Below are 23,508 nucleotides of genomic sequence, written 5' to 3' on the forward strand. Positions count from 1 at the left end.
AGTAGGGGTGGTGCAATACCCACTCCATGGAGAAGCCACAGACAGGGTGTCGAAACATCCTCCCCAGGGGGAGAACATAGGGAGGTGCATAGGGAGTGCGTAAGGCCCAGCCGAGACAGGCCTATATTTCCCACGACTTTGTGCCCCTCTTCCCCTCAACAGGACCAAGAGCAGCCGCTGCCCCAGCAGACTACTCTACAGCTGAGCCAGCCCTTGCCAGGATCAGGGTGGGACTTGTATCTATACAGTCCCAGGCAGCACCACGACGATGGCCACCATCCGCATCGGGAAGGAAGAGAGGGCCACCGTACGCTCTTCGGCTGCTGACCCCTGCAGGACCACGGTGACAGCCACCATCCGCAGTGGGAAGGAAGGGGCGGCCACTTTACACCATTCATCTGCCACCTCCTCAGGGAGCAGAACTGTAGTGATGGCCACCGTCTGCACTGGGAAGGAAGGGATGGTCACCAATCGCCCTTTGCCTGCTGTCTCAGGGGCAAGTGGAACCATGACGATGGCCACCATCCACATCGGGAAGGAGGGAACGACCACTGTATGTCCCTCCTCCACTGCCCTTGCGACTACCCCTACAGAGGAAGTCCCTTGCTCTCCGCACCACCCACCCAGAGGCCAAGCAGGACACCCTTCTCTCTCTCCCCACAGATGCAGTTCTCCGGAAGAGTTGCAGCTGGAGGAGCTCTGGTGAGGTCCTGTCGTAAGCCTGACAGTTGATGCCCTGCGACCAGTGCCCGGTAACGGTCCTCAATGTTGGACTCCACGTGGAAGGGACGCTGCAGGCAACTCCTGATGGTGACTCATCCCAAGGGAGACCACAGCCCCCAGACACCCAGGGGCAGCCCCAGGACTCCAGGATGAGATCTTCCCAGCCTCACCAGCAGGCGGTCCTCCTCCAGGAGTAGGCAAAGGCAAGCCCGCCTGCTCACCCTGTTTGGCATCACTCGTGAGGGCTGCCTTCCTCATCGAGGCCTCACTAAGGAAGGGCCTCCCTCCATGCCACTGAGCAGCCCACTCCTGACGCCCCAGCCCTCGGCAGTATTCCCGTGCCTCCTGCAGGAGGGCACACCTGATGAGATACCTCCCACACCCAGGCAACACCTGCAAGAAGCCCAAGACCACAGCAGCCCAGGCCAGAGTCTATTCATCCTATTGTGTCCCTTTGACCTGACCAGTGCATAATATTAATATTGTAACCTGTTTAATATTGTAACTAAGGTAATATACGTGTAAGGTTGGTTGACCCGAGTTTTTATGCCCTTTTCCTCTTGTTGTGTATTCTAGCCCTGGTCCCAAAAGATAACCCCAGCTCAGTAGCTTGTGTTCTGAGGATGAGAAGTCGACCGTAGAACACGCAGCATAACACTGGTGGCTAGCAGTAGTTTTTGATTCAGTCAGAATACAAAAAGGAACATAAAGGAAGTTTAACAAAATGGCGCCAAACCACAAGTGCAGTTGCCAAAATTTGACCCCGAACAGTATGATATTAATATATACCTGTCTATGGTTAAGTGGTGGTAGGTGGTGGCAACCATCATCCACTCACTTGACGTAGCACTGCCTACTTCTTCCTTAGCCTTTATCATTCTTTTCTGTGCCTGCCCTCCTCTCTTCCTATTTCTCCCATCTTTCCTGTCGCTTCTTATTGCTCTTCTTTCCTTTACAGGTGGCTTTGCATTGAGTGATAAGCCATATGGTTTTCTGTAAGCTAAGAAACCATTTATAATGCTGGTTGGTAACCATATGATCAAACCGTACGTGCTCCCTACGTGTCAACAAGTGGGATGATGGAGGGTTAGTGTCCCTCCCTGTAAAACAAATAACTCAAAGTTAAAAGGCCATCCTTTACGAATTATGGCGTCTGGCAGTAGATAGATAGACAGACTATGGTTAAGCCACTATTGGACACAGGATTTGACCACGACAGGGAGAAGATAGCAGTTACCCTGCCACACCTGGGCAAGGCAATGTCAAGTATTGCCACCAAGATCGTCCTTGAGTTAACGCGGGCACAGTTTACCCAAGTCATGACTCAGGCAGTCATGCCATCCTTGGGGAAAGTTGTAGCTCAATCTCAGCTTGATGCCCTCACCTACGACGGCAGCCTGGACAACACACTCATCCGAGCCAGGTGACTCGTCACCACCAGCTACCCTGAGATTGACGCAGCCACCTGGGAGCAACACATATTTAATACATTGTTGAGGATCCTCCCCAGCACCATAAGGGAGCATTTTACCATATATGACCTATCAGGAGACCTCGACAAGGACATTCAGCTCATGCAGCGCCTCCTAGCTACACGCTCCACCACCCAGCACATTGGGGCAGTCAGCAAGTTCCCCACCTAGAGGACAGTGCAACACCAGAAGCAACGGATGCCCTCCACCCACACAAGCACTTCAACAGCACCCACCGTACCCAGGGCACACCCTACCATGAGACGCCCCAACCCCAAGGAGAATTCAAACCTGATCTCCATCAACTCGTTGGAATTCTCCGCCTGCAGCCGCAGCTGCTCTCTCCACGACATCCATGAGCAGCTAAAGGCTGCCCAGTGCAAGACAACCACCCAAGGTCACCGCAAATTCTCCTCACTGGACGACGAAGGTGCTGAGGACGATGCCTCACCCACTGACTACGCCGACCCGGGGGAAATGGAATCCGAGAAGACACCCCACAACAGCTGGATTTTTAGAACCGTCCCATCTCCTACCCACGGTGGCATGGGCCATCTCACAGAAATATTGCCTCCCAGTCTACAAGAAGATGAGACTGAATGGGGTAAAAGCGAACTACTGGTTGACACAGGAGCAGCCAAATCCTGCCTCTACACCCATTTCTACTCCCGCCACACCTCAGCTTTTGGCCCACTTCTTGCCACCTCAGCTCACCTTGTAGATGCAGGGGATGGCCCCCTGCCAATACTTGGGGAATCAGGGACCTACACACCGATACCCACCAGCAAGCAGCCACTAAACACAAGTTCATTATTTTTTACTCAACCTGCTGTGCCTATGATGGCTACTTGGGACTGGACCTCCTGCAGAAGCTACAGCATCGACTGCCACAAATGTCGTCTCCATTTTCAGAAGCCTTCAGACCCCCCTGCCCAACCACTCTGCATGTGCACACTCCCCCCCCACCCTACTCCCCCACCATGTCCTCCACCCTTCCCCCAACCCACCCTGTCCTCCCTGCTACTCCACACCCCACCTTCCCCACAACCAGTGCTTCTGCTCTGACCATCCCCCTCCACCCAGCACGAGGCCTGGCTACCCCTGAACAGGCCCACTGGAACCTCCATCCTGTTCTCTCCTAGCCTACCATCTGAAGCCTTCTCCTCCTGCCTACTGTCACCCACCTTGCTCCCTCCCCACCTCAGAGCAGTAGGCATCCCCAACCTCTCCACCACCCCCCTCACCCTCCCCAGAGGATCAGTGGCTGGAGAAATGGAGGAGGCTGAGCCTTGTGGAAACCTCCCCCCTCTTTCCCTGCCACCCCCCTCACCTACCCCAACACCTCTCACCTCACCAAGCTGACAGCCTCCGACACCTCCTTCTGAACTTCCAAGACCTATTTTCGTCAGGACCAGCAGACATTGGCCACACCATGTACCTGATGCATGAGATCCACACCACAGGGCAACCTGTTCACCAACCATAATGGCAGAAAAACCCCAAACAACAGGCTGAAGAAGACCAGCAGGTCCGGGAAATACATGATGCTGGTGTCACCTCCCCATCCACAAGCCCGTGGTCCTCGCCGGTCATCCTGGTTAAAAAAGAAAAACAGCACCATGCGTTTCTGCGTGGACTACAGACGACTAAATGACATGACCACCAAGGACAACACCCCTCTACCCAGGATCGATGACTCCCTTGACTTCCTATATGGGGCATCCTGGTTCTGCACCTTAGACCTACAATCAGGCTATTGCCAAGTCCCCATACACCCAGAGGACCAAGGAAAGACAGCCTTCTCCACCAGTAGTGGTAAACACTATGAGTTCAATGTTCTCCCATTCGGACTCTGCAATGCCCCCACCATGTTTTCCCAACTAATGGAGTCAGTCCTCAGCAGCCTCACCTGGGAGATCTGCCAGGCATACCTGGACGACATAATTATTTTCAACAGGACATGGGCCGACCACTTCCAGCGCCTCAAGCAAGTCTTCCTATGCATCTGCCCGGTGGGACTTAAATTCAAACCATAAAAATGCATCCTGGTTGAATGGCCTATCTCCTTCCTGGGCCACATCATCTCAAAGGGAGGCATATCACCCAACCCTGACAAACTGAGGGCCATAGCAGGCCTCCCTCTGTCACAAGATGTCCACAACATGCGGGCCTTTCTCAGGTTCACATCCTACTACTGGCGCTTTGTAAAGGGTTTCGCCTACATCATAGAACCCCTCTACGACATGACTAAAAAGGATGAGCCTTTCATCTGGACTGACGATCGGGTCATCGCATTCCACACTCTCAAAACCAAACTCGTCACCGCTCTGGTCATCGCATTCCCCGAATACACCTTGCCCTTTTGCCTGTACACTGACATGTCCCTAGTGGCAATCAGCACCGTCCTAGCCAAGGTCCAAGAGGGGTGAGAACACATAATCGCCTGTGCCAGCCACACCCTCAACCAAGCTGAGAAGAATTACGTTCCCACCAAACATGAGTGCCTGGGCATTATATGGGCTTTGGAGCATTTCCGAGCCTACCTCTCTGGCACCCACATCACTATCATCACAGATCACCAGTCCCTACAATAGCTATGACTGTCCCACATCCACAATGCCAAACTGATCAGGTGGAGAGAGACGCTCGAGGAGTTTGATTTTGAGATTGCCTATATTCCGGGAAAACTACACACCAACGCCGATGCCTTGTCCTGCCTGCCAATCAGTTCTGTCAATGCCACCTCCAGTCTCCTATACCAGTGCCAGAATAAGGAGCGCCCCCACTGGATACCACCCCACGTGTTCTCTAAGCTCCACAGGCACAGCGATCACCTGCTCACCCAGGCCGGACACATAGTCCTCGATCCCGACACTGCCCTCGATGCGATGACACACCTACATTCAGACAATGGCATCCATCTTGGCACCAAGAAACTCCTACAATTATTCAATGATATCTACTGGATGCCTTGCTCCTCCAACCTGGCCAAACACTTATCCAGGGCTGCTGGGCCTGTGCACTAGGCAAGGACACCATCAGAACACTTGGCCTTTGGGTAGTATCACTGCCCACAAACCATGGCAACTATTGTCTGTGCATGTAGTCAGGCCCCTACCACCTTAACCCCTTAAACGTGGCCGTGAACAGTCGACTCCCCCCGAGTGGCGGGGTTGTATCGTGGTCTGAGTACCTGTAGGAAAATATTAGCCAAAAATCAGAGATTAATCCTAGAACCTTATACTTGGTATGGCAGATAGTACTTACATTCAGCTTTCTCCAGAGATAGGTGTTGAGCCTTCGTGGACTACCCAAGGACTTGTGGAGACTTGCAAAGTTGGGTAACCAAATCTTCACTTTCACACCTCCAGCAACCCGGTTTCCCCTCTACCACAGCCTCATTCTGTCACAGTAAACTTTATACTACAACGTAAAGGTAGTTTGGAATCCGTATTTGTACAATAAGCACTGAAAATAAGGCTAAAATCCACAGAGCGTACGGCCGACATGCACTGTGGCGGCAGTCTTCCCGTCACTCAACAAACTTTTCCATTTTCACAGCTAAAAACATGTATACTACATTATTTTCAATCATATTACTTCCCAAAAGATCACCACGGCACGCTTTTTATTCTGTCTTACACCCGCCACTTTATTCTCGTTCCTGTCGGCCACTTGCACTGACTCGGAAGAGCTAGAACTCACCATAATGTCACTTTGAAAGCCTGCGGTAAACTGACGCTAAACAGGGGCAAACCGTGAGAAAAAAAAAGCTAGTGTTACAACTGGGGAAACAAGCGTTTCCTATTAGCATAAACTGCTTGTGAGAGGAGAGCGCAGATTTACAGTTCTGAGCACTCAGAGTGCTGCCATGTATCACAGCCAGGCTGGCCGGGCCGTGGGGGGGGGGACGGGGGAAAAACGCGATACTTGGCAACAACAGAGGTCAGTAGCACAAAGGTAAAGTATGCTAATTGTAGCTAAAGGGTGGTGGTACTGATAGACAATACCAGCTGGAGCCTGCTTGCCCGCGGTTATTCAAAATTTACTAGAATCGCAAACGCGACGATCCGCCGTTATGTTCTTTTCGCTGAGCGTCGCAAACGCGATGATCCGCGTTTAAAGGGTTAAGCCAGCTACAAATACATCATTACCTTTGTAGACACCTACTTGAAATTCCTCATCACCCACCCAGCCAAGGAACACCACACCATGGCCATGGCCAACGCACTCGTCCACCACATCTTCCTCTACTTTGGCATTCCCCAAGCCCTCCACTCACACAACGCCCTGGAATTTACCAGTAAGATCTGGAAAGAACTAGCCACCATCTTTGGCTACCAGATCTCCCACTCCTTCCCCTACTGGCCCCAAGGGAACGGAGTGTGTGAAAGGAGCCACCACGCCCTTCTCAACCAAGTACAGGCCCAAATACAGGAGACAAAGAATGAAGATTGGCAGGTGCATGTTAAAATTATACAATGGGGAATAAATACGTGCCCCAAAAAAGTCAGAATCACTCCCCACGAATGAGTGTTTGGAGAAACACCCCTCCTCTGACCTTTACGACAGCACCTTCAGCCACCCTCCACATCTCCAACATCCGACCCGCTTCACCACCTCAAGAGCCAACTGCACCACTTACAAAAACACAGACTTGCAATCAGCTATCACCTCATCCAACCCCTACAAGGCAGGAGACTTGGCAGTGGTAACGCAACTACCGATCCCAAACAAAATTTCATCTCGGTTCAAAGGGCCCTATACCATCATCAATGTCCCCACCCCCTATCAAGTTACTCTTCAGTACCACAACACCAAGTGCACATATTGAAACCGTCATGTGTGACTGTTTCGTTCCCCACCTGACAATGCCCAACCACACTGCACCCACTCCACCCCCCACCACACCACCCTGCCACCACCCGCCACCCCAGAACACGCATCTGACTCATATGCCTGCTACTTTACACCCTCTTCCTCCTCCTCACTCTCACCTACCCCCTGTCCACAACCACGTCCCCCACATCACACTCCACCCATTCCACACCACCATGGGGCCCCGATGCACCACCGGCGACCTCACCTGACACCTCACCCCGTCGCCACACCACCACGACAGGGCACACAGGCCCAGACCCCCAGAGACCCCCACCCAACCCCAGCCACCCCGCCACAACACCAACACCACACGCCACCTGCCACCACCCCTATGCCCACACCATTCTCCTCCCCACATGCCCCCGCCACAACCTCAGGCTACGCCAGACCACACACCAGCCCCCATCCACCACCGTCACAAGTCCACGTACTCCACCACCAAGACAATCAACCACCTGCCCACGCCCAGCTGCTGCACCACGTAGCCCCATCACCTCACCACCCACACTTGTCGTCACCACCACCACAACCAGATCCAGTCGCCTCTCCCGCCCACCAGTCACATATGCAGTCACACCCTCACCCACACCCCCAACATCACCACAATCACTCTCAACCAACCCCACCACACCCAACAACCCCCATCACACTGAAAATACACCAGGTGTAATGGAAACTTCCACCAACCCAATCCTCCAGGGAGAAGATTTGCGCCTTCCCGTCAGATCTCCCATAAAACCCAGGTCGTCTCATCCATCGCCAGCATTCAGCCAGGAGGAATCGGCTGCTCACCATCACCAGAGATGAAGATACATTGTGTGACCTAGTCCCCTGCCCAGAGGAAATGCCATCGTGTCCGAGGGACATCTCACCTCCTCCGCCTTCCCCTGCAGACACCGCACACCTCCACACTCCAAATCACGTACGCTTTGCACCAGGAACCCAACCAACCACCTACCACTGCACCACTCTCCTCCGCGACCTCACACCGACACACTGGACCACCACCTTGGACACCTACCATCTCCAGCTATTGGGACATGACTTTCTCCCCACTGACGGTGGTGAAATACCCACCCCAATGGGAGACCCCAGTAGGAGTTGTGTAATACCTACCCCATGGAGGTGTCCTGGACCAAGTGTCAAAACACCCACCCCAGGGGGAGACCACAGGGAGGTGCATAGGGCTCATGTAAGGCCCACCTGAGCCAGGCCTGCATCCCCCATGACCTTGCACCCCTCTTCCCCTCAACAGGACCAAGAGCAGGAACGCTGCCCTGGCGGACTACCCTAAAGCCGGGCCAGCCCTCACCAGGATCAGGGTAGGACTTGTATCTATACAGACCCAGGCAACGCCACGACAACGGCCATCGCCCGTGTCAGGAAGGAAGAGAGGGCCACTGTACGCTCTTGAGCTGCTACCCCCTGCAGGACCGTAGTTAGGGCCACCATCCGCACCGGGAAGGAAGGGACGACTACCATACACCCATCGCCTGCAGCCACTCCTGGGAGAAGGACCGCAGTGATGGCCACTGTCTGCACCGGGAAGGGGAGAATGGACACCATACATCTCCCGGCTATGTCCCCAGAGAAGGGCAGAACTGCGACGACGGCCACCATCCCCACCGGGAAGGATGGGATGGCCACTGTATGCCCTTCATCTGCCACCTCCTCAAGGAGCAGAACTGTAGTGATGGCCACCGTCCGCACTAGGAAGGAAGGGATGGCCACCATACACCCTTCGCCTGCTGTCTCAGGGGCAAGTGGAACCACGACGATGGCCACTGTCCATGTTGGGAAGGAGGGAATGACCACCATACATCCCTTGTCCACTGCCCTTGTGACTACCCCTATGGAGGAAGTCCCTTCCGCTCCTCTCCACCCACCCAGAGGCCAAGCGGGACACCCTTCTCTCTCTCCCCACAGATGCAGTTCCCTGGAGGAGTTGTAGCTGGAGGAGCTCTGGTGAGGTCCTGTCGTGAGCCTGAGAGTCAGTGCCCTGCAGCCAGCGCCCAGGTGACGTCCCTCGCTGTCGGACTTCACAAGTTAGGGATGCTGCAGGCAACTCCTGATGGCGATTCGTCCCAAGGGAGACCACAGCCCCTTGATGCCCAGGGGCAGTCCCAGGACTCTGGGGCGGGATCTCCCCAGCCCCACCAGCAGGTGGTCCTCCTCCAGGAGTAGGCGAAGGCAAGCCTGCCTGCTCGCCCTGTTCGGCCCCAGTCTCGAGGGCTGCCTTCCCCATCGAGGCCCCACTAAGGAAGGGCCTCCCTCCATGCCACCCAGCAGCCCACTCTGGACACCCCAGCCCTCGGCAGTAGTCCCGTGCCTCCTGCAGGAGGGCACACCTGATGAGATACCTCCCACACCTGGGCGACACCTGTAAGGAGCCCAAGACCACAGCAGCCCAGGCCAGAGTCTATTCATCCTATTGTGTCCCTCTGACCTGACCAGTGCATAATATTAATATTGTAACCTGTTTAATATTGCAACTAAGGTTATATACGTGTGAGGTTGGTTGACCTGAGTTTTTATGCCCCGTTTCTCTTGTTGTGTATTCTAGACCTTGTCTCGAAAGAGAACCCCAGCTCAGTAGCTCGTGTCTGAGGACAAGACGTCGACCCTAGAACACACAGCGTAACAAGAATAATAGCAAAGAGAGAGAGAGAGAGAGAGAGAGAGAGAGAGAGAGAGAGAGAGAGAGAGAGAGAGAGGGAGGGAGAAAGGGAAGATAATAATAGCTGGGAGAGAGAGAGAGAGAGAGAGAGAGAGAGAGAGAGAGAGAGAGAGAGAGAGAGGAGGATGGGAGGCAAGGAATAGCCGATAGAGAAAGTGGGAAGGGGGGAGGAAAATGTGGGTAAAATGGAAAAAGAACAGTTACAAAGAAAATGAGAAAATAAAAACTGAATTAAGGCAAAATAGGAGAGTCAAATAATTATAAATGAAGTGGGATTACATGGGAAAAATGCAGAAACATAAATGAAAACAGTAATGACACGGAGGAAATGGAAGGCAATGCAGGTTATAGAGGAAAGCATTGAAAACCTTACAAAATTTTAATAAAGGATGATGGAAGTTAAAGGAAAAAACATGAAGGTGGGCAGAGAGAAGGAAATAAGACAAGTGAAAGAAGAAGGATAGGAGAAAAGAAGGAAATAAGATGAAAATGGAAGAGGCTAAATAAGAAAGAGAATTATTAGCAAACACTTGAAAAGAGAGAAGGAAAACGAGTGTGGAGAAAATGAAAGAAAGAGATGAATAAGAAAGAAAACAGGAAAGAAACAGATTTAGACAAATGGAAAATGAAAAAGAAAGGACGTAAGAAGGAAGAAGAGAGTGTAGAGATGGAGGGAAGGAAAGAAGGAAGGACGTAAGAAGGAAGAAGAGAGTGTAGAGACGGAGGGAAGGAGAAAACTAAATGATAAAGGAAAAAAGAGGAAAAGGAGGGAGGGCAAGAGAGAAAGACGATACACAGATAAGGGATGGAATTAAGGAAGAATGAAAGAATGAGAGGGTGTGAGTTGAGGGAAGGCAGGAAGGAGGTATGGCACCAAGAAAGGTCGGAGAGGAGGAATAATGAAGGAAGGAGAAGAAAGCAAACAGAAGACGAAGAAGAATAGGGAAGGGAAGAAAAACACAGGAGAGGAGGATGGAAAGGATAAATGTGTGGGAAAGGAAAGAGAGAGAGGTAGAAAAATTGTAAACAGTGGAAGGAAAGAAGGAAGAGAGAGACAGGAGAGTATGATGAACAACAGGGAGAAAGGAGTGTGTATGTATGTATGTATTAGGGAGGGAATCAGTGGTATGACCTGCATCTAAAACCTCCAACTTGAGGCATTAGAAATTATTGTGAGCTTCATAACACAGGCGAGATAAAAATCAGTGGTATGTGGCTGGTATGGAATAGGACTCAAACAGGTGAGGGAGCTGATGGTACATGTCAGAGTGGTGGTTACCTGCAGTGTGTGGGCGTGGGGGGGTGGGGGCTGATCCTGAAGGCAATGCATGTATATCTGGTTATTGTCTAGGCTTATCCTGGAGGACCGGATGTGACCTTGGTCTTCTTGGACGGCAAATACCCGGCCAGCCTCCACCAGTGTCTTGATAGGCTGACTCATCCCCAGTACCTGGCCAGCCTCCACCAGCTCCTTGATGTGCTGACTCATCTCCAGGAGGTTCTCAATCTGTCAGTACAAGTACATTAGTATATGTGGACAGTGCCAATATGTTACAGTATTACATGGAACACAGTCAGTACATTCTTATGGACGTCCATAACAATACATTATTACATGGAGACAATACTGGTGGGGGTGCAGTGAGGAGGGATAGTAATGGGTAACTTACTGTTATTTGCTGTGGCATCTTTGTGATGGTGTTGATCCTGTCCGTGATTGTGGAGGCCGGGTCTGGATGTTGTAGAAGGGCGGGGCTGTGTGTGACATCAGTCTCCACTGGCAGTGCGTCCAGGACCGTCCTGATGGCTTCATGCACCTATTTGTAATAACATAAACATTAATGCTGAAGGCTCTGCCAACTATGAGCTAAGGTACACTTCACACATCAAAAGTTTATATGTCAGTGTGTGCTCATATTGCTACAGAAGCCTGGTGGTACAAGTAGAAGGGAGTGGCTGCCTACCTTCATGGTGGTGGTAACAGTGCTGACATCGGGGAACAGTTGCTGGCATTTCTGCCTCCAGTCTTTAACCTTGACATTGCACTGGTCAGCGTGGCCAATGGCTGTGAAGGCCTCTTGTACTGTGTTGGGATTCTGCAGACATTTCAGTCTGGCCTCCAGTTGTTTCTCTCCTTCGTCTCCTTCTTGCTTCATGGCCACCACTCTGGCATACTCCTCCTCTATCATTGTCACAGTAGTGGCGATTTTCTCTGTGAATTCCTCCAACTTTTTCTTCACCTGGAGGTTTTGTTCCTTCCAGTGTGCCAACCAGATCCGGTACTGGTCCAACTGGGACTGGGTGTCATGGCAGCGAGTAACCTGGCTCCTCATGCTGCTCTCATGCTCCACCAGCAGGGACCAAAGCTCCATGCTTATCCCACTGGGCATCTTCTGGGTTGTGCCACCTCTTGTTTTGACTGGTTTTTTACCAGATGGCCCTACTGCCCGTGCCAGCTCTACACTCTTTAGTTTTTTGACAAGAGCCTCCATTCGATAGTTTACTGGGAAATTATCCAGGGAAGTGGTGGGGTGGTTGGCACAACATTCAGGGCAGGTCAGCAGTTTGGCTTTGATCAGTTGTAAGATGCAGGACGAACAAAAGGTGTGGCCACACGGCAGAGTGCGTGGCCGATGCTCACTCTCATCATAGATGTTGCAGCACACACTGCACTCCTCAGGATTGTCCTGTGCAACAACAATAACACTGACTGCTTACAAGTAGCACATGATGGTCATTGCTGACCTTGCAACCTAAATGGCAATTTTGATATTCATAACTCACTCATGCTGAGAAAGAAAGCAATAACATGAACTTTATGTAACTGATGTCCGTACTGTACAAGTGGTGATCTAATTGGTCATCCTTCTTTTGGGACTTTGGCGAAAGCTATGCCATTGCTCTTGACATCTCAAAGGCTTTCAATCGAGTTTGGCATAAATCTTTAATTTCCAAACTGCCCTCCTACAGTTTCTATCCTTCTATCTGTGCCTTCATCTCTAGCTTCATTTCTGGTCATTCTATAGCTTCTCTTGGAGATGGCCACCGTTCTTCTCCTAGATCTATCAACAGTGGTGTTCCTCAGGGCTCTGTCCTATCACCAACTCTCTTCTTATTCATCAATGACCTTCTAAGCTGTACATCTAACCCTGTCCAGTCATACGCTGATAATTCCACCCTTCACCTTTCCATTTGCGTCCCGCAGTGACCATCTCAGCAGTTACTTCAAGAAAGAAGGGATGAGGCTATAGCACACCTAATGTCTGACTTGGCTCGTCTCTCTAACTGGGATAAAAGTAATCTTGTTTTTAATGCATCCAAAACCCAGTTCTTACACCTATCAACCCTTCAAAATCTTCCACAGGAGTACCCACTGATGTTAAATAATATCCAGTTCAATCTTGCATCGTCCTAGAACATGCCTGAGGTTTCATTCACTCGGGACTTGTCTTGGAAAGATCATATAACATCACTTGTAAAATCTGCTTCCAAGAGATTAGGTTTGCTAAGCCGACTCCGTACCTTCTTTACCCCTGCACAGTTGTTGACTTTGTATACAGGTTTTATTCATCCCTGTGTAAAGTATAACTTTCATGTGTGGGGAGACTCCCCACATACAGCTCTTCTCAATTGGGTGGAATCAAAGGCTTTTCATTTCATTAATTCTCATCCTCATATTGGCTCCCTCCAACCTCTGTCTCTTTGCCTCACTGTTGCATCTTTATCTCTTTTCTATCGCCACTTCAATGGTCACTGCTCCTCTGAACTACCTCCTTGCACCCCTCAAACCACTACGGCGGGTGCATAGCACCCATCTAGCAACATTTATTCATACCAAGTCAACAACTCTCTAAAAGATCGAACTCTCAAAAAATGGTTTGATAGCAACTGTGCCAGAGCAACAGCCCAAGAGTCATCAGCATATAACTATTAATTAAAATCAAAAACATCTGAATCACTCTCTCAATTTAAAATTGCTAGAAACCATTCAAGAGCTGTAATAATTCTTGCTAAATCAAATTGTCTTCAAAACCAAGCATCAAAACTACTTAACAACCCCTATGACAATAGAATAATCTGATCAACTCTCAATTCTTTCTATAATAACTTTAACAAGACATCATCCATTCCCCCACTAAAATCTCCAGATGGCAACATTACAAATGACCCACGTGGGAAAGCAGATATCTTTCCCAGTACATTTGCCAGAAAATCTGCCTTAGAAGAAGCCAGCAAGAACGTCCCAGCACTAGAACTTCACTCTCCCGAAATTGTTCCACTTAAAATACAAACAAGGTATGTGAAATCCATCCTAGACAATTTACCTACCAACAAAGCTCCAGGCCAAGATGGAATTCCGCCAATTGTGTTGAAAAAGTGTTCCCAGAACTTGCCTCTTCTCTTGCCAAATTATTCAGGCTATGCATACGTACGTCTTCATTCCCTAATTCATGGAAAGAAGCCAATATCCACCCAATCCCAAAGAAAGGAAGTTCCTCTGACCCCTCTGATTACAGACCAATAGCTGTCACATCTTCTCTTGGCAAGGTTTTTGAAACTGTAATTAATAAACACATTGTTAAACATCTTGAATCCAATAACATAATTAGTGATAGACAATATGGTTTTCACCAAGAAAGATCCACCATTGACATACTCAATCTCCTGACTCAAACCATCCATCAATCAGTTGACCTACATGGAGAAACTCACGCAGTAGCTCTGGATATTTCTAAAGCTTTCGACAGAGTGTGGCACCGTTCCCTGTTCTCCAAACTCCCTTGCTATGGACTAAACTCTTTTGTTCCTTTGATTTCCTCATATCTCAGCAACAGAAAATTAAGAATAAAAGTAGTTGATGTAAATTCCAATTTCCACTCAATTAACGCGCCGGCGAGCCGCAGGGATCAGTTCTGGCACCATCCCTGTTCCTCATTTATATTAATGATCTCTTATCTGTCACCCACAGTCCCATCCATTCATATGCAGATGACTCATCACTTCATAGTTCAGTCACACTCAGACATCGATTTACAAAGTCTGATATCTCTAACTCTCAACTCAGTACAGCCATCACTTTAAATCAAGACCTATCCACGATCAGTGAATGGGGACAAAATAACCTTGTCTCATTTAATGCTATTAAAACTAAATATTTACAATTTACTAATAGACAGGTATTGCCAGAATCGTATATTACCTTCAATGCTACAAATATTCCCATTTCCAAAAGCATTGAAATTCTTGGCGTCTTGCTTAACAATGCCCTCACCTGGACCTCTCATGTTAGATCACTTGCTAAAACCGCCTCAAAGAAACTTGGATTATTGTACAGAGTCCGTGACTTCTTCACTGATGAGCAGTTGGCTATAGTTTATAATAGTTACGTGTGCTCTCAGCTTGAATACTGCTCACCCTTGTGGAATGGATGTGAAGAGGTTGCATTAAAACAACTAGACAAAATTCAGAACAAAGCTGTTAGAATTATTAATAACCCTGCTATTACTAACAAACTACCTCTCCTACAAGTAAGAAGGAATGTTGCCACCCTTGCGTTATTTTACAGATATTTTTATAGCAAATGCTCAGACGAAGTTGCGTCCATTGTGCCACCTCTTCATGCCTTCCATCGTGCTACACGGGCATCTGACAGTGCTCGTGACTGGAATGTCACTCAGCCATACTGCAAAACTTCTGCCTATCAGAATTCTTTCATTTCCCGAACTGCATCTCTCCCCAGAGTTGTTTCCCTCCAAACTTGAACCTATTGCTGTTCAAGTCTAACTGTTACAGATATTTTATGAACAGAGGACACCAGTAATCTGGTGCATTTTTTTTTTTTATATTCATTTGTTTTTCCTTCCTCTGTTCTGTTATATAAAAAAAAAACACTCATCCCTTTTCTGTACAACTCTCTAATGCTAGAGATAACCATTATTCGCAGTTCTTCATTTGTGCAACAGGTCAACTCTGAAACTGTCTCCCTTTGTCTGTATTTCCTATTTCCTATGATCTCTAGGCTTTCCAACTCAGTGTGTCCAGGCATCTAAAAAGAAACGGATCTTGAATTTGGCTCTCTTTTGTATTGTTTTTGTTTTATCTTTGATGGAATGGTTTGCAATCTCCTGGCCTCTGGTTCCTTCTTCCTTCCATAGAAAAAAGAGTATGGAACTGTATTGTAACATGTACAGTAGCACCAATTTTAATAGTGAGAGACAGTACAGTAGTGAAGAGTGATCTTTTTATCCACAAACTGTATGTCCAACAACATATGAATTAAGAACCTTTGTACACTAGTCCTGAATGTGACAACCCTCCTTTGTATAGTGTGTGTGTGTGTGTGTGTGTGTGTGTGTGTGTGTGTGTGTGTTTGCTACATGCCATCAGTTGCTATACAGGCAAACTATTATACACTAAAAATTGGACCTCTGATACATGCTCAGAGTACAATGTATAGACTAATGCCTATCTATCTATGTATCTATTTATCTGCCTGTCTCTCTCCCGATGTCAGTCCGTATACCTGTCTATCTATTTGTCTGTCTTCCCATCTGTCTATCAATCTGTCAATACATCCGTAGCCAGACGCATTAATCTTGAAGTGCTCGGTCACAAACAAATTGCTTTTGTGTCACCCCATCCTCTTCAATCAGGCTGCCCTACCTCCAACCCACACTACCTTCATTTCCTCCCCTTCTATCCTATCTCTCCATCTCATCCCGGTGTCCCTCTCCTTCTCTCCTCCTCCCCCTTACTCACAGACACTCTCTCAGTTAATCTCTAACTCTTCACTTTCAGCACAAGCACAAACCATGCAGGGATTTGCGTAACACTTCTTTTTTCGCACATCCACGCCAACATCACAACACTCCTTCACTATCTCATTTGTCTGTCTCTCCAAACAACTACACATCCACATCAACACCACAAAGCTCCTTCACTATCTTGTCTGTCTCTTCACGTAACTACATACCCACATCAACACCACAACACTCCTTCACTACCTCAATTGCCTGCCTGTCTCTCCATGTAACTACACATCCAGATGAACACTACAGCGCTCCTTCACTCCCTCATTTGTTTGTCAGTCTCTCTATGTAACTCCACACTAGCATCAACACCACAACGTTCCTTAATTTCCACATTAGTCCGTCTGTCTCTGCATGTAGCTCCATATCCACGTCAATATCACAACGTCCCTTCACTTCCTTATTTGTGTGTTTGTCTCTCCAGGCAACTCCACATGCTCCTCTCAGATAACTCACTTCCACTGCACTCATCCTTCCAACAGGGTCTAGGCTTCACTTCCGTATGTTAGAGTGGGGATCACCATACTGTCATGCAGGGACTTTTCTTCTTCCATGCTTACTGCCCTATTGCTCATCACTGTCCAACACACATTAACTCCCCTCCTCGCCCCTTTCTTTTCTTAATTGTCCTAAAATTTCCATCTCTCCATTTTGAATACTGAGTAGTGACAGTAGATTAACACTAGGATAAGATAGTAGTCACGAAGAAGTGCTATGTAAAGGATGTAGGAGCCGCAGCCTTGTCTTTTTTTCTGCCACTGAGCTACGTGAAGTAAGCTGCAAGAGGATGAAAATCTAGGCCAAGTGAAGGTGAAAGAGCAATACTATAAACAAATGTTGGGAAATAAAAGAGTTGGTGAGTGTACTTCTCGTCGCCTCAAATAAGTAAACCACAAGTCAAGTACTGTGAGTAAGTTAACAGTACCCAGTAATGATGCTCACCATATTTGTTATAGTGGCACTGCGTACGTCTGTGGGGGGGCTATACTGCTCACTGTATACCTCTCTGGCGCTTCACTGTTCACTATATACCTCTCTGGGACTTCACTGTTCACTGTATACCTCTCTGGCACTTCACTGTTCACTGTATACCTCTCTGGGACTTCACTGTTCACTGTATACCTCTCTGGCACTTCACTGTTCACTGTGTACCTCTCTAGCACTTCACTGTTCACTGTATACCTCTTTGGCACTTCACTGTTCACTGTATACCTCTCTGGCACTTCACTGTTCACTGTATACCTCTCTGGCACTTCACTGTTCACTATATACCTCTCTGGCACTTCACTGTTCACTGTATACCTCTCTGGCACATCACTGCTCACTGTATACCTCTCTGACACTTTACTGTTCACTGTATACCCACGGCAGCGTTCTCTGTCGTCACTGTCAACCTGGTAAAAGATAACAACGTTAATATCTCCCATCAGAATATCTTAGTTACCCTTTCAGTGTCAGGACGCGTTTGTTTAATAGTCTGCCCTTGCTACCACATCCTATTTCCTTTACTTTAGGACAACACACGAGGCACAGAATTCATGAAGGTCTTTTTTTACCCCCCCAGATAAATAAATCTACGCTACCCAAAAGATAATTATAATGGTGTGAAGAAAACAGGTAAAAGACAGGCATTGTATTTATAATGATGCGAATGGAAATACCAGACAATGTTACCTGTGTACTTTTGTGTCATTTGGCTTACCGTGTGTACATGTTCGTGTGTGCAACTTTACTTCCTGTGTGTACATGTTCGTGTGTGTAGCTTCACCTCCTGTTTGAATATGTTCTTGTGTGTCACTTAACCCATGTGTACAATACATACCCGTGTGTGTAAGTACACCTCCTGTGTACATATGTACGTGTGTCACTTCACCCATGTGTACATAGCTCTGTGTGTAACTTTACCTCTTGTATGAATATCTACGTGTGTCACTTCACCCATGTGTACATATCTCTGTGTGTAACTTTACCTCTTGTATGAATATCTACGTGTGTGTCACTCCACCCAAGTGTACATACCCGTGTGTGTAACACTACCTCCTGTGTACATATGAACGTATGTGTCACTCCATCCATGTGTACATACCCATGTGTGTAACTTTACCCCCAGTGTGAATATGTACGTGTGTGTCACTCCACCCATGTGTACATGCCCATGTGTGTAACTTTACCTCCTGTGTGAATATGTTCCTGTGTCACTCCACCCATGTGTACATACCCATGTATGTAACTTTACCTCCTGTGTGCATATGTACGTGTGTGTGTAGCTTCACCACCTGTGTACTTATATTCGTGTGTGTGTCAATTCAGCCATATGTTGCGTACATACCCGTGTGTGTGTCACCTCAGCCGTTGTGCGTACATGTAGGTGTGTCACCAGCTACTGTGTGTATTTGTACGTGTCATTTCATGAGTACGTGTGTTGTTGTGTGCGTCATCAACACAACAACAGCCAGTCAGGGGGTGGAATGATAACACCGAGGCTGATAACACTGATAACACCTCAGGACCAAGGCTTCCACCACCACCCCCTCTCCTACACTGTATTATTATTATTATCATTATTATTATTATTATTATTATTATTATTATTATTACCACTACTACTACTACTACTACTACTACTACTACTACTATTACTATTAACACTAAACACATAGGTGCCCTGCGTATGTGTCTATTTATAAACCTCAATGACTCTATACAGTACAAATTTATATATTTAAAAAAATGCCCCTGTAAGTGACTGTATCCATGGGTGTCAAAATTACCATATGCTTTCTGGGGATTGGATAAAAGTGATTGAAATTCGTGTTGGAGAATGAAACGTGAAAGTGAAATACATAGATATATAGTGCACACAGATATATAGTGCAGGCATACTCGCATTTAATTACATGGGCTATATCAACGTTGTTATTAAGAATTTGGAAAGATATTCCTGTGTTGAAGATGTGAATTATTGTCATCATCATCATCATCTGGGTTGTGGTAGGGTTGGGTAGGGAAGGAAGGGGTACGGTAGGGTAGGGTAGGGAAAGGTCGGGTAGATTACAGTTGGGAAGCTTTGGGAAGAGTGTGTCAGAGTGGGGTGGGGAAGGACAGGGTAGGGTAAGGTGGGGTAGGCAAGTGTAGGGTGGGGTAGGGAAGCACGGTGTAGTTTAGGGTAAGCAAGGGTAGGGTAGGGAAGGGAAGGCAAGAGTAGGGTAGGGTCGGGAAGGCAAGAGTAGGGTAGGGTCGGGAAGGCAAGGGTATGGTAGGGCAGGGAAGGCAAGGGTAAGGTAGGGTAGGGAAGACAAAGGTAGGGTAGGGTAGGAAAGGCAAAAGTAGGGTAGGGCAGGGTAGAGCAAAGTGGTAAATCAGGACTGTCTCCAGGCACTGATAAGGTCAACACTACAGTATCATCGTTATCGCCTCAACTGATAAGGTGATCACAACCCCTTGGTAAGGCTGGCACCAAGGTTAGCCAGGTCGTTAGGTTCAGCTATGCTATGATATGCTATGCTATGCTATGCTATGGTCATGAAGGCTTATGATATCTATCTATCTATCTATCTATAGCCCGACGCCCTAATCCCGCAAAGGGTGGCCGCTGACAAAACGCCTCCAAGTCACTCTGTCACCCACCATTTGACTCCCCTCCCTCCAACTCACTCCCCCCTCCCTCATATACCTCTCAACTCCATCCCTCCACCTCATCCTCGGTCTACCCCTCCCTCTCCCTCCCTCCACCTCACCTACATACACCCTCTTAGTCAGTCTTTCATTCTCCATCCTCTTCACATGTCCAAACCACCTCAGTGTATTTCTCCTAATCTTTTCAACCACATCCACATCTACCCCACAACGTTCCTTCACTTCTTCATTCGTCAACCTGTCCCTCCATGTCACTCCACATGCTCCTCTCAAGTAACTCATTTCCACTGCTCTCACTCTTGACTTGTTCCCCTCTAGTATTAGTCACAAACAAATTATAATGTCACATTGTTATGCTATGGTATGTTATGGTATGCTATGCTATGCTTTGATATGGTCAGGAAGGCTTGTGATAAAGAAGGTAATGGTATTAGTCACATACAAATTATAGCGTCACTTTGCTATGCTATGGTATGTTATGCTATGCTATGCTATGCTATGGTCAGGAAGGCTTATGATATACAAGGTGATAGTATTAGTCAAACACAAATAACAGCGCCACAATATACGTGTTATACAACGTGTCTCTAAACATTAAAAATACACAGACGATCACTACACAAGCTAGATATAACAAATCTACAAGGTAGGAATAACACAGTGATAACTCCCCACTATATATAACAAAGAGAACAAGAACTCCAGCTCCATAACAAAAATAACAGCCGGTACACACAACACAGCCAAAGTAACATGTCAAGTGTGGCTAATAACACTGCCCTTTGACTCTCCTCAATGATATCTCGTGTGTTGCAGGGACGGCCTGCTCAGGGTTGCCAGTGTCTATGGCCATCATTTATTCCTTTCCTGCTCCCCCTGCCAAGCCCACGCCCACACCAGCAGACTGAGCCGACCCCAGAAGAGATAACATGAGGCTAGAGTTTAGTGCAGAGTTGTTTATTAGTAGGTTTGTATTTAACACCATCATATACCACCACACCAGTGTACCACCACACCAGTATACCACCACACCAATATACCACTACACCAATATACCACCACATCAATATACCGCCTTACCAGTATACCACCACACCAGTATACCACCACACCAGTATACCACCACACCAATATACCACCACACCAGTATACCACCACACCAGTATACCACCACACCAGTATACCACCACACCAGTATACCACCTCACCAGTATACTACCACACCAGTATACCACCACATCAGTATACCACCTTGTCAGTATAACACACCAGGATAATACGACAGTAGTATACCAACACACACATATATCACCAGACCAGTATACCACCACGCCAATACACCACCACACCAATATACCACCACGCCAATACACCACCACACCAATATACCACCACACCAATACACCACCACACCAATATACCACCACACCAATATATCACCACGCCAATACACCACCACACCAATATACCACCACATCAATATACCACCACACCAATACACCACCACACCAATATACCACCACGCCAATACACCACCACACCAATATACCACCACACCAATATATCACCACACCAATATACCACCACACCAATATATCACCACACCAATATATCACCACACCAATATACCACCACACAGGTATACCACCACACTAATATGCCACCACACCAGTATACCGCCACACCAGTATACCACCACACCAGTATACCACCACACCAGTATATCACCACACCAATATACCACCACACCAATATACCAGCACACCAGTATACCAGCACGCCATTATACCACCACACCAGTATACCACCACACCAATATACCAGCACACCATTATACCACCACACCAATATACCACCACACCAATATACCAGCACACCAGTATACCAGCACACCAGTATACCACCACACCAGTATACCACCACACCAGTATACCACCACCAATATACTACCACACCAGTATACCACCACACCAGTATACCACCACCAATATACTACCACACCAATATCACACTAGTATACCACCACACCAGTATACCCCCACATCAGGATACCACCACTACAATATACCACGCCACTAGTATACCAGCACACCAGTATACCACCACACCAGTATATCACCACACCAATATATCACCACACCAATCCACCACCAAGCCACTTACCCACACAGCTCACGACAGTAAACTGAGGCCACAGATAAGTAGTTGGAGAATGTACGTCACGTGACCCACCCCACCCAACCTCCACCCACCCCACCCAACCTCCACCTGCGTCAGTGTTTAGTTTATATATATATATATATATATATATATATATATATATATATATATATATATAGATATATATATATATATATATATATATATATATATATATTGTGGCCTGGGATCGAATCAGTAGTGAAGAACTGATGTGGCCATACCACGTTGAGTACACCGCTTCCCGTCCGATCAGCGAAGTTAAGCAACGGTGGGTCTGATTAGTACTTGGATGGGTGACCGCCTGGGAACACCAGATGCTGTTGGCATAACGTTCTCCCTACGTGTCAAGTGGGGTTGGTGGAGGATTAGTGCCCCTCCCTGTAAAACAATTAACTCTGAGCCCTTGGCCACCCCGTTTAGGATACATGGCGTCTGGCAATGGAAAATATATATATATATATATATATATATATATATATATATATATATATATATATACAGTATAGTGTAGTAGGTGGGGGCGCTCACCATCCACTCACTTGATGTAGTGGTGCTCTCGGATCTCTGCCCTTTCCTCTCCTCCATCCTTCTTTCCATCCATCCTCTTCTGTCTTTCTTTACTTCATTCTTTCCTCTTTCTTCTGCCTGCGGGTGACTTTGCACTCCCTCTTGTGTCTTTCTTTCCTTCATTCTTCCCTCTTCCTTCTGCCTATGGGTGACTATACACTGAGTGACAAGCCAAATGGTTTCCTGTACACCAGGAAACCATTTACTACGCTGGGTGGTAACCATATAACCAAATTTTGGCGCCTTGTGGTACACTGGTGGTTAGGAGGAGGCGGTGGCTCAATCGGTAGAGAAGTGGCCTGCGGTCCTAACGGACCCAGGTTCGAATCCCGGCTGGGGCAGGGAACAGTTTAAGGATTTGAATTTCATTAAATCAGGCTTTACTGATCTACCAGAAGACCCGCCGACATGTCGTAAAAATACCCCCGCTAATACCAATACACCAGTCCTGTATGAAACAGCCCTAGCATGTATTCAATATGGACGGTGGGTGTTAGCGCCGAAGTGGTGACATGTAGAGGTGTATGGTATGTAGGAGGAC

General features: G+C 47.7%; 1 pseudogene; it reads left to right on the forward strand.

Moving 5' to 3' along the window:
- Nucleotides 1–22,607: 22,607 nt before the first annotated feature.
- LOC145394514 (5S ribosomal RNA) lies at nt 22,608–22,726 on the forward strand (annotated as a pseudogene).
- The last annotated feature ends 782 nt before the right edge of the window (nt 22,727–23,508 follow it).

The sequence above is a fragment of the Coenobita brevimanus genome, chromosome 3 (genome assembly GCF_032717465.1).
Source record: "Coenobita brevimanus isolate Jiangsu-jjx chromosome 3, ASM3271746v2, whole genome shotgun sequence".
In the NCBI taxonomy this organism is placed as follows: domain Eukaryota; kingdom Metazoa; phylum Arthropoda; class Malacostraca; order Decapoda; family Coenobitidae; genus Coenobita; species Coenobita brevimanus.